Genomic DNA, 12,318 nt, shown 5'->3' on the forward strand with positions numbered 1-12,318 from the left:
TCCGCCGTGCCGCCCCGTGTATTACTACACTGACAGTACCCACCACTGCAGGTGGCGGGCGCCCGTCACGTCACTTTATTCTTTATTCTTTTAGTGACAGTTTGAATAAATGAAGGCCCGGTCACACATTCTGACTGTTGGAGTTCCCATTTCTTGTCTCTCTCTTTCTTGCTCTTGCTCTCCCGCCATAGCTCGCGTGCAAGGCCCTAGTGAGAGAGAAAAGAAAAAAGAAAAGATAGTACAAATGTACATAGGTACAAGGGATGAGGAAAGGCGACATCTCATCCAACGCCCATTGACCTCCTGAGGAAGGCAAAGCGCTCAGTAGTGAGGCTCTTCGTGAGTAGATCTGTAGGATTCTCGTCAGTGGAGATCTTGACAAGGTCAATAGACTTGTCCTCCACGACACCACGTATGAAGTGATACCTCACCTCAATGTGTTTCGTCTTCGCATGGAAGACCGGATTCTTAGCCAACTGAATGGCACTCATAGAATCCGAATGCAGTGTAGGTGTAGCATCAATCCCAAGGTCAGCAACTAGATGTCCTAACCATATGGCCTCCTTGCAAGCCTCAGTGGCTGCAACATACTCGGCCTCAGTGGTAGACAAAGCCGTACACTTCTGAACCTTGGACATCTGCATGTCCTGCATAATCGGAGTCAGTGTACCCCACAACCCCTATATCCTGGCTGTCGTAGCAAATACACATATCTGCTGTGCCCTTCAGGTACCTCATGATACCCTTCACGGCATCCCAATGTCTGCTGCCAGGTGTAGCCATATAGCGTGCCACAACACCAACTGCATGCGCAATATCTGGACGAGTGGCTATCATGGCATACATCAAACTGCCCACGGCTGAAGCATAAGGGATCTTGGCCATCTCGGCCCTCTGCTCATCTGTCTGCGGACAATCGGCCTGTGATACCTTCACATAAGAAGGTAATGGACAGCCAATAGGCTTTACGTCCTGCATGCGGAAGCGCTCAAGGACTTTATGAATGTACTCCCACTGTGAGAGATACAAAAGCCCCTGATGCCTATCTCCTTAATGCACATCCCAAGTATATGTGAGGCCTGTCCCAAATCCTTCATCTCAAAGCTCTTCTTCAGCTGAGATTTAAGAGCATCTAGCTCATCATGAGCTTTCCCTGCTATCAGTATATCATCAACATAGAGTACCAAGATAAGCAAACTGCCATCACGGGCTTTCTTCGTGTAAAGACACGGATCCATAGCACTTCTGCTGTAGCCCTGTGACTGCATAAAGGCATCAAACTTATGATACCATTCCCTAGGTGCCTGCTTCAAGCCATACAAGCTCTTCTTCAACTTGCACACTAGGTGCTCCCTGCCAGGTTCTGCAAAGCCCTTAGGCTGATCCATATAGATCTCATCATGCAAGTCCCCATGTAGAAAAGCCGTCTTGACATCCATCTGATATAGATCTAAGTCAAGTTGTGCAACCAAAGCCAAGACTAAGCGCAGGGTGGTCATCTTAACCACAGGAGAGAAGACCTCATCAAAGTCCACACCATGTTCCTGCTTAAAACCCTTTGCTACCAATCTAGCCTTGTATGCCGGCTTGGGGTGTCCATGGGTACTTTTCAGCTTGTACACCCACTTGCATGGCAAAGCCTTCTTGCCCTTAGGCAAGGCAACCAAATCCCAAGTCTCATTCTTATGCAGGGAGTCTATCTCAGACTGCATAGCCCTCTCCCAGGAGTGACTGTCACCCCTGCGCATAGCCTCATCATAAGTGAAAGGCTCTCCTGCATCTGTAACCAAAACATAATGCATAGAGGGCTGAAATCTGTCAGGTGGACGTCTGTCTCTAGCAAACCGTCTCACCGCAGGCTCTGCTGCCTGTTTAACTACCTGTCCAACACCCTGGCCCTGTGGAGGAACTGCTGCAGGCTGTACTATTGGCTGTGCTGGAGCTCTAGGCTCCTCCTGAAAGATCACTCTGCGGATCTCAACCACCTTCTCAGGCTGCATGTGCATCTTGTCTTCATGGAAGACGACATCATGGCTGCGTACTATTTTCCGCGCCTGCGGATCCCATAGGCGATAGCCCATCTCTCCTGACTCACCATAGCCAAGGAATATGCATTTAATGTTCTTTGGATCCAATTTACTCCTCTTGTCCTTGGGCACATGGCAGAATGCCTCACATCCAAAGACACGGAGATACGCATAAGAGGGTGGCTTACCAGCCCAAACTTCCTCTGCAACCTGGAAATCCAATCCACTGGAAGGCGATCAGTTTATGACATGCACTGTCGTACTAACTGCCTCAGCCCAAAAACTCTGGGGTAGGCCTGCATAGCTAAGCATAGAGCGCACATGCTCCTAAATAGTCCTGTTCATGCACTCAGCCAAACCATTCTGGGGTGGGGTGTAAGGGGCGGTGAACTGACGCTTAATACCCCTGTCATCACAAAACTGCTCAAAAGCACGTGAGACATATTCTCCCCCATTGTCTGTCCTAAGGCATTTCAACCTATACCTAGTCTGGTTCTCAACAAGAGCAAGCCAACGCTGAAAGACTGCCAAGACATCGGACTTTTGCTTTATGGGATAAGCCCACACTTTCCTAGAAAAATCATCAATGAAGGTAACAAAGTACTTCGCGCCACCCATAGACATGCAAGGCATAGGCCCACAAACATCAGAATGCACCAATGCCAAGGGCTCACTCATGCATGGCCTACCCGATTTCTTATGCGTAGACCTATTCTGCTTACCATAAAGACAATGATCACACGAGTCAAAACGTGCATAGTCCAAAGGCGGAAGATACTGCAAACCAGATAACATTTTCATTCCCTTCAAAGACATATGCCCCAAACGGGCATGTCAAAGTGATACATGTGGGATAGAGCCCACTGCCAAAACATGGTCTACAGAAGACCCAGATACAACAAGAGGATAGAGGCTGCCAGCCTTGGCGCCTCTAGCAAGCACAAGTCTGCCTTTGGTAAATTTCCAAGCAGAATCCCCAAAACAGACATGAAACCCTACATCATCCAACTGTCCTGCAGACATAAGACTACGCGTAAGCGCAGGTACATGATGTACATCCCTGAGCAAAAAGGAACCGCCAGTGGAAAACTGCAACTGAATGTCTCCACAGCCCACAATATCAAGAGACCTGTCATCTCCAAGTCTGACTGATCCAGATACAGTACGGTAAGAGTGAAACCACTCACGGTAAGGCGTCACATGGAAGGACGCACCTGAATCCAATAACCAGCACTGTGCATACATACTAGATGTCTCAATCAAGTGTGAAGCATCAGAAGAACTAGCTGCAAGTATAAACTCATCACCACCATCGGCCTCCTCAGTCTGCGTGACATTAATTTCCTCAATCTTGACGCTGGACTTCGCAGGTACTATGCTGCGATCAGAGGACTTCTCCTGCACTTTATCTTTCCCCTTATCCTTGCGCTTCTCATTGCGCAACTCATGACACTGTGGTCTAATATGGCCCTTTTTCCCACAATGATGACAAGTGACATTTGCATTGCACCCACACGACTTACTACGCGGCTTGCCACGAGATTTAGACCGACCCTTCTGCGAGTCACGGCCTCGGCCATTACCACGGTCATACCTGTCATTCCTGGCTCTAACTGTCAAAGCATGACTACCACGAGAGGCATCCAAGTTTTTGCGATTCACCTCTTCCTGAAGAAGAGCACTCTCAACATCTGCCAATTTTAGAGTAGCACTAGAGGCACAAAGAGCAGTGCGGAATACATCCCATGACTCATTCAGAGTCCCAAGCAAGAAAAGAGGAGTTACTTCCTCTCCAAAGGTGATATCCTGCGAAGTCAGGTTCTTCAGTATAGCATGGAACTGGCTTAAGTGAGTAGACATAGTCGCATTATCCTTCATGCGTAGATCCATAAGCTGCTTCAACCAGTACATCTGACTCGCCGGACTTTTCTTATCATAAAGATTCTTGATCTTATTCCATAGATCCCATGCACTCTGTGCTTCCTCAAATACATTATAATGTACCTGTTCAGTGAGAGACAATACAATCGTGGACTTGCATAGCTCATCAAGTTCAAGCCAGTCGTCATTGTCCATAGTTTCAGGCTGCTCTCCACTCAACCGAAGTGGTTTAATCTGAGATTTCTGCACCAAAACCTGCCATATTTGACTCTTCCAGTAAGAGTAGTTGGTACCATCCAACTTTGTAATGTTAAAAATGGCACTATCATGCGAAGATGACGCCATTATGCAGGCTGGAAATGCCCAAACATTCCAAAATTGCTTGCTGTTTTACTGCAGAAACTGCCCAAAAATGACCAAAACTGGGTCCAAAGGGCAAGCAAAGTGTGCCAAAAGTTACTGCCCACTTAGTACTAGGTGCGGTACACCAAATCAGGATATTTCAGCATGAAAAGTACACCTCAGTCCACCAATAACTGCTTGCTGTAATAAATTGCAGGTGTGCAGTCTAGAGAGCAAACTGTCCCAAAGTAGGATCCAATGTCAAGCAAACAATGCTAGGTCCAAAGCCGGCATGAAACGGACATAAGCAAGGCCAATGACAGTGAAAAGAACATGAGCTCAACACCGAAGCATGTCAAAATAACATTTGCCAGTGAAAGGCACACCCCCAGACACTCTAGGCAAAGTGTTCCTGTAACTGCCAAAACCTGACACAAATAGGTGTCTGCTCAAAGAGAAAGATCCAAATATGAGACTCAGCTCATAAGCATCCTGTGAACCAAGAGTACATCAATGCATATCCATAAAGATCGGAGTATGATCCCAAAGTCTCAATGCGTATGTAGCTGCTCAAGACATAAACTGCTCCAAATACATGTAAGTGCTCCAATAGCATGCAACTGTCAAAGGTCAAGCAAGCATGTAAAATGCTCCCACTGGCACAAAAGGCGTACAAAGCAAGCTCAGAAGCTCAAAAAACCCAAGAGAAAGCACCAGTGATAAGTGACCCTGTCAATGCATCAAGCGCATCCAAGAGAGCATGACATACATGAAGCACCGGTCGTATTAACCATGAAGCAATACATAAGCCCAAATAAGCTCTCGGTCAACTCAATGACATCCAAATAGCAACCAAGATCAGTGATCAAGTAAGCCGGGAATGCTCAAATACATCCAAATCCAAGCTCCAAATGTCGGTATGGCATACACGAACCAAATAGCATATGTCACAAACAAAAGCATATAATGCAAAAGCCTAACTGTCAAGCAGAGACATGAGGCATAGGCGGTCCACGAGCATGCCAAGTCGGTCCAAATGCTAGTGAAGACGGAGCTAATGTGAAGCTCAAAAGCATCCTATAATCTCATACATATGCTCCAAGTCGTCCCCAAATGTCAGAGACATCATGCCAAAGCTCAAAGCATACATCCGGTATCGGTAGGTAAGTGCCAAAGCATGTAAAGTACCTTCAACCCACTGTTATTCCAGCATGTATTTACTATTCTAAACAGTAGATTTCAGCCCCGTATTCAAGCCAAAATCGCTTCAAGTCGTCCCCAAATGTCAGAGACATCATGCCAAAGCTCAAAGCATACATCGGTATCGGTAGGTAAGTGCCAAAGCATGTAAAGTACCTTCAACCCACTATTATTCCATCATGTATTTACTGTTCTAAAGAGTAGATTTCAGCCCTGAATTCAAGCCAAAATCATGGTCAAACCAAATGCATACATCCCCAATACATCCGGGTAGGAAGTAGACCGCATACGGGCATCAAATAGCTCCAATGGAATGAGGCATAAGCAACAAATGTCAATGTCAGGGGTGCTGTCCTGTTTCCAGCACTGTTATGTAGTGAATGACAGTTTCAAAACTGAGAATGATCAACTCCCAACCTCAATGTCAAGCCAAAGCATCAAAATGACATCCAAAAAATGGCTCAAATGCCCTCCAAATAGGCCAATGATGACTGCTCCATGAGCAACAAAGCATTCAGCTGTAAAACGTGGAGGTCAAAGTCTGAAAATGGGCACCATATTCAGCGTGTTGAGGCCTGGAGTGCTGCTTTAATCACGTGGCTGAATGTTGAGTGTGGGGGGGCTCAATGATGGCCCAAGGTAGGCACATACCAAGCCATGAAGGCCCAATGCAAAGGGGAGGGAAGATATGAGCTATGGAGCTCAAGAAGAGTGGCTGCCCTTTGTTCCTACCCTGTTTCAAACTGAGAATACACTCAAATGCCTGCAAATGCTGAAGCAATACCTCAAGGGCAAGGCCCTGATGAAGCTCAAGAAGGCCGGGATGGAGCTCGGGAAGCCGAGGAGAGTCGGGAGCTCAAGAGGTCGGCTATGGCTGCCGGGATGGAGACCCAATGCGTGAAGCGAGTCGATGCGAAGGTCGGGAAGCACCGAGTCGAGCTCGAGCAAGAGAATGCCAAGCTCTGATACCAGTTGAAAGGTGAGAAGGATCGAAGCTTGCACGTGAGCTATGGCGGGAGAGCAAGAGCAAGAAAGAGAGAGACAAGAAATGGGAACCCCAACAGTCACAATGTGTGCCTGGGCCTTCCTTTATTCAAATTGTCACTAAAATAATAAAGAATAAAGTGACGTGACGGGCGCCCGCCACCTGCAGTGTGCAGTGGCGGGTACTATCAGTGTAGTAATACACGGGGCGGCATGGCGGAGGCGCCTTTACCCCCAACACTTGTTAGCCACACACCAAAGAATGAGCTTTCATTCATTTTTTGAACTTTATATACAAGCCCTAAAATCCCATGGGCACCCGTCCCTTTTTTACATGACCGGCCATTGTGGCAAGGTCCTTTTTCCATTTCCCTCTTCTAGCCTTATGCCTCTAGCCTACACCCATCTAATATTTTACAATTGGCACAGAAGGGAGCCTGGCACTCTTTTACAAGAGTTTTCCAAGTTTTTTGAGGTGCTTTTTATTTAAAATTGCGCTTTTTGCCCTAGGTTAGCTTTAGAGGTCGCCTGCGTGTCTTTGCTCTTTTTCCTTGTTTTTTTCTACTTTTTCCTTCCTTATTTTGCCATCTCGACTTGGGGTTAACATTACCCCCTCCTAGACGGGTGCCAATCCCATGGCACTTCTGTGTTGTTGTAGGTTAGCTGGCAATTGGCCAAGTGGTGTAAATGTGAGGGCCACTTGGAGACTCAGGTGCGTGTGGAAGATGTGGAATGATTTTTTTCGAAGAAGCCAAATGGATATTGCATGGTTGAAAGGGGCCTCCGAAGTTGGTGGTTTGTTGCTTTTTGTGATGCCTAAAAGGAGAAGGTGCGGTGCTGTTCCTAAGGGGAGTGTCTACCTCATTGTGTTAGTGCATTGTTCTCGTGCTAGTGGAATGGGGAGGTGGGTCTCTAACCGCATGCAAGCCTTGGTGATGTCCCACACTTGAGGACCCCATTTGTGCCAAGGGAGGTGCGGTGCAAGTGGCTTAGGGTGACAGGTCTAACCATAGGCGAGTGTTACCTCCCTAGGTATGTCCTGCCCTTGATGTGCCCTAAGCATGAAGTGGGGGAGCAAAAGGGATAGGGGGTTAGGAGTGGAGCCGGCCAACCGAAGCCACCGGGCATGCCTAACTTGAGAACCCCTAGGTGCAGTGATGGTGCTTTATGTGATGGTAAGTGCTTCTGCAAGTGGGCTATTTTGTCCAGTCAATGGAGAGTATTTTTCGTGCTTTTCCTTTCATGTTTTTCTTTTCTTCGCTTTTACTTTTCTTTTTTTTTCTTTTTTTTGAAGTTACAGTAGTGGAATGACAGCCAGGGCCTAATTCTCTTTATCTGAATGAGGAGGGGAAGGGGGTTTGATGGATTTGCTCAAAAATTGGTAGCTTTGCATGTATCCTTTCAGATTCATGCAGACGTGGAGAGAGGTGGTGGAGATGAAAGGGTGATTGCATCTAGTAAACTGGTTATCATTCATGTCTTCTAGGAGGGCTAGGTAAAAAGAGGGGAAGAGACTAGCCCTCATCATTAGTGAGCCATGGCACAGTTGTCAATGGTGTTAGGGTCGAGGAAGAGGGGAGGCAAGCCGTGCTCTTGTGGAGTCGGGTCTTGCTTAAGTAATAGCTTAAATAATCTAAGGTAGTTACATGTAGCTACAAAAGCTGGATCTGGGCATGAAGAGAAATCTGCGAGGAAGCGCGTCATAGAGTCATCTAGGCTTTCTGAGTTAAAGAGGAGGGCATGTTTGAAGGATACTATATTGGAGTTATAGATAATGGGAAAGTCGTAACGCCCGTGGAGGGTGGCATCAAAATCCACATCTACCCTTCGAGGGTATGCCATGTATTTGAGGTTGTTCCTTTCGAAGGGCAGCATGTTACAAAACGTCATCTAGGCGAGCATACTAATGTCGCATACTCACCTCCTCCACAGGGGTTGGCTTTTATAGCCCAGTACTATATGTGAAACTTCAAAAACTTTGTTTTGACAGTAGTCGGCCTCTTCAGTTTCCCAAGAGGTGGGGGTCTTCTCTCTCTCTCTTCTAGCCACTTTTTCCCTAGTCATCCACCAATCGCGATCACCTCCTCCATCACCTTAAGCAGCAAGACCCTCCGCAGGCTATTGGGTAGGAGAAAGCTAAAGGTGAATGGATCCTTTTCTTTTTCTTGTCTCTCCCAAACCACTAGCTCTGCGTGGAATCCAGCTAGGATGTCATCAGGGCAAGGTGGGAGGGGTGTGGATGGCTGCACGGCTGGCTTGGCCCTTAACTGCTTCCTGGCTTCTTCGACTAACTTCATGCATCTCTCTTTAAGTGCGGCTTGTCTCTCCGTAGATGGGTCCTCTTGTTGTTGCTCTTGAGACTGCGGCGAAGGGGTTTGTGGAATCACATCCTCTCTGAATCTGCCCATGTCAAATTCAAGTTCTACTTCCTCCCCTTGCTGGTCTCCTTGTTGTGCTCCCTCTTCAAATCCTATGGCATCTATTTCCTAGGGGGTTAGACCGGCCAGCAGTAGGTATTTCCTTTGCTCTTCCAGGCTCAGTCTAACCTCCACAGGTTGGGGTGGCATCTACAGTCCTACATGTGGGGTTCTGCATGCAATGTTAAGCTTCTTTTGTGCCACCTCCAATGATTCTCCCTTCTCTAGGTGGGTGGTGTCCATGATTGTGTTGAGGAAGGCCTTTTGTTGGGCACCGAAGGCCACCTAGGCGGCTTCTGCCTTGTTCTCTGCGATGATCTTCTCTTTTTCCACCAGAGCAAGGCGTTGTGCCAGTGTCTTCACCCTTCTTTCATTCTGCATGGCCCACTCCTCTACTCTCTTGTTCATCTCTTCTAGACTCTCTCCTTGCCTTAGAGCCAGGTCGTGAGCCTTTATTCTTGGTCTTCCCGTTCTCTGACTAGTTTCTCCAGTTATTCTTTTTTGGAGTTTAGCTGATCCATCACGGACTCGATCTCGTTCTACTGCTGCCGCTTTTTCTATTTTCTTTCCTCGTCCCTGGCATTGAGCTCAGCCATAAATGCTTCGACTTTGGTGTTTTTTGCAATGAGCTCCTCATACTGCATGATCAGGAGCTTGTGTTCTCTCTGCATTTTCACAAGTTCCTGCGTTTCATTGTCTAGTAGCTGCCTCCAATGCTCTTCCCTATCGTCCTTAGCCTTCACTTCTTGCTTGAGATCCGAGATCTCCCTTTGCTGCATGGCTATCATTCTAGTTTTGTTGAGTTAAAAGGCAGCTAGTGACTCCTTTTCAACCACCAACTCAGCCACCACAGCTATCTTTCATTCCTCAACTTTCTCCAATTGGGAGAGTAGCTCGGTGACGTACTCATCGTAGTTAGTTGATGGCATCATCCTTGTGTGGATTGGTGATGTCAAGGCTTCCACCTTCTATCGTTTAGGGTCTTGCCTTGATTCTGCTTAGTGGCTTGCCTCTTTTGCTCTGTGGCCGTAGTTTCAGTGCTTTGTCCGTGGGTCATTTCTTTGTTGATGAAGTATTGCATCCATGCCACAAAATTCGAAACATCGGTAGTGGTCGGGATGTTGGGGGTGATGGTGGTTGGTTCGGTGGGAGGCACCATGAGGGGAGAAATCAGGTGAATTGGGGCCTTACCCTTGCCCTCAATGACAGTGGGCGGCACGATTTCCGACGCCTATGTGCTAGAACCAGGCCCTTCTTCTCCTTGCGGGCTCAGATTTCCTAATTCATCTACCATGCTTTGTTGTTCGATAGACCGGCGTGTAGCCTCAACCAGGTCTTCTTCCTCCTTTCTTCTTAGTTTCTCTTCTTCCTTAGACACTTTTTTTGCCTTTCTGCTTTTGTTTTTCGGTGTTCTTCCTCCTTTTTGTCTTTTTCTTCCTTTTCCTTCTTTTTTCTCTCCTCAGCCTCCTGTTTTGACGCCTTCTTTGCCTTCTGTAATTCCTCATTTTCCTTTTCTTCTTCCTGTTTCTTCTTCTTCTCCCTCTCCTTGGCCTCCTTAAGGGATTCTTTTTTGGCCCTTTCCAAATCCTCTTTCTCCTTCTTGCAGCCTTCGTCATCCTTTTTCTTCCTTTGGGTTGTTTTCTTCTTGGGTTTCTTGGTCATCTTCTTGCTTTTCTATTCTTCCGCTTCTTCCTCGATCTCGGTTTTGGTCACGGTGGACCCTTATTTTGTCGTGGTGAGGGGGTGACCTATCCAGCATTTCTCCTTCTCCTTCTTCTGCATTCTGTGTCTCCTTTACTGCCTCCTGGATGAGCGCAGTCAAAATGCTTTCGTAGCTGATAAATGAGGCCTTGGATGAGGCCTTCTTCCTTTCTGTGGCCTTGCAAGCTAGAGACTCTCCACTAGCTGTTGGCGTACTTCCCAAAGCCAATGCTTTAGTTGCTTGGTCGATGGTTTTGCAGACATACCCATTCCAGTCGACTTCATCTAAGGTGTGGGCTGCTACATTCTCCAGCACAGGCACGCTGATTCAATGCATTAAGGCATTATAGCGATGGCTAGAGAAGATCACGTGCACTAGCTTTGCCTGTAGCCTGGCTTCAGCATCAGGGATGTCGTGGATGATGATACCGTCATTGGTTAGCACCTCCTCTCTTTTCATTTTCAGCATGGTGTAGACATCCCTTTTCTGTTTTTTCTCTATCTTCGGTTCCAATCCCAACACCTTCTCCTTGGAGTAAGATTAGTTCCCTCCAACAAGGGAGTAAATAGCCAGGTTCAGTTAATCATAGAGCGCAAGGTAGTAACCTCCATCAAAATGATGGACCAAGACAAATAATGCAAAGGGGAAAGGCCACTATAGAAGAGTTGCCACAAGGCAATGGAGTCAGCCTTATTGAGGCTATATGCGTCAATGGCACTGAAACCTCTAACCTACGAGCCGTGACAAGAGGCCAAAAGGCTAAAGAGGGTGACAAAGATAATGCAAAACCGATCGAGGGAAACCCTAAGCAAGGGGATAAGGGGACGCAAGTCCTCAACCCTGGCGTGGAAGGTGGACCTCTAAGGCCTATCGACAAAAAATTCGATCCTAAGAAGGATGAGGAAGTGCCAAGAAAGAAGGCAAGAGCTAAAAAAGAAGCACCAAAACCGGTCTCGAGACCAAAAGAAAGAATGGTTTGGCGAGAAAAGAGAGCTTTGGCTACCTATCATGATTTTGATTTAGCAAGTTCTCTCTGTGAAGTCAAACCAGATGTAAACCTCCTACAGTTGATTAAATTATCTCCAGGAGTATGCAAGGAATTCAAAAATATGCTGCGTATTGGGTATGTTGTAGAACCTTTGGGCATACCACGAGTAGGGGAAGATTGGTTTGATCATGCTGAAAAGAATTTCCCTAGGGTTCCAGCATACATGGATGGAATATTAGTGGAGCATGCTATCGTAGACACTGGGTCCTCCATCAATATCATGAGTTCAGAGTTGATGGAGAGGTTGGCTCTAGGCATCCAAAAAGATAGCTCCACCCTTCTGAGAATGGTTGATGATAGTCTAAGGCAACCAGAAGGTTGCGTTACTAAAGACCATGTTACAGTTGCAAGTGTAGAATGCTTCTTGGACTTTAGGGTGATAAGATTTGCAGGATGTCCTAGTTATCGAGTCTTGCTAGGAAGGCCTTGGATCTTACGAACAGACTGTCAAGTCAATATACCCACCGGTCGAGTGGTTCTAGGTAGAGGTGCTAATCGAGTAATAGTCGATGCTTACCCTAAGTCTCCTCAGAGTGAGAGAGCTCATTTATCCTCTACTGAAATAGAAACAAGAGAGGATCCATCTGGTAGTGAGACATCATCCAGTGAAACGAATCTAGAGAGGGGTCCACTACAGAGGATATTTATCAGATAACTCTAAATGAGCCGATAGAGCCACAAGATAGAATAAGACATGTAGATGTGATTGAGTTGGAC

This window comes from Lygodium microphyllum, chromosome 4 (genome assembly GCF_053477565.2).
Source record: "Lygodium microphyllum isolate KBCC chromosome 4, Lygodium_microphyllum_v1.1.10, whole genome shotgun sequence".
Lineage (NCBI taxonomy): Eukaryota > Viridiplantae > Streptophyta > Polypodiopsida > Schizaeales > Lygodiaceae > Lygodium > Lygodium microphyllum.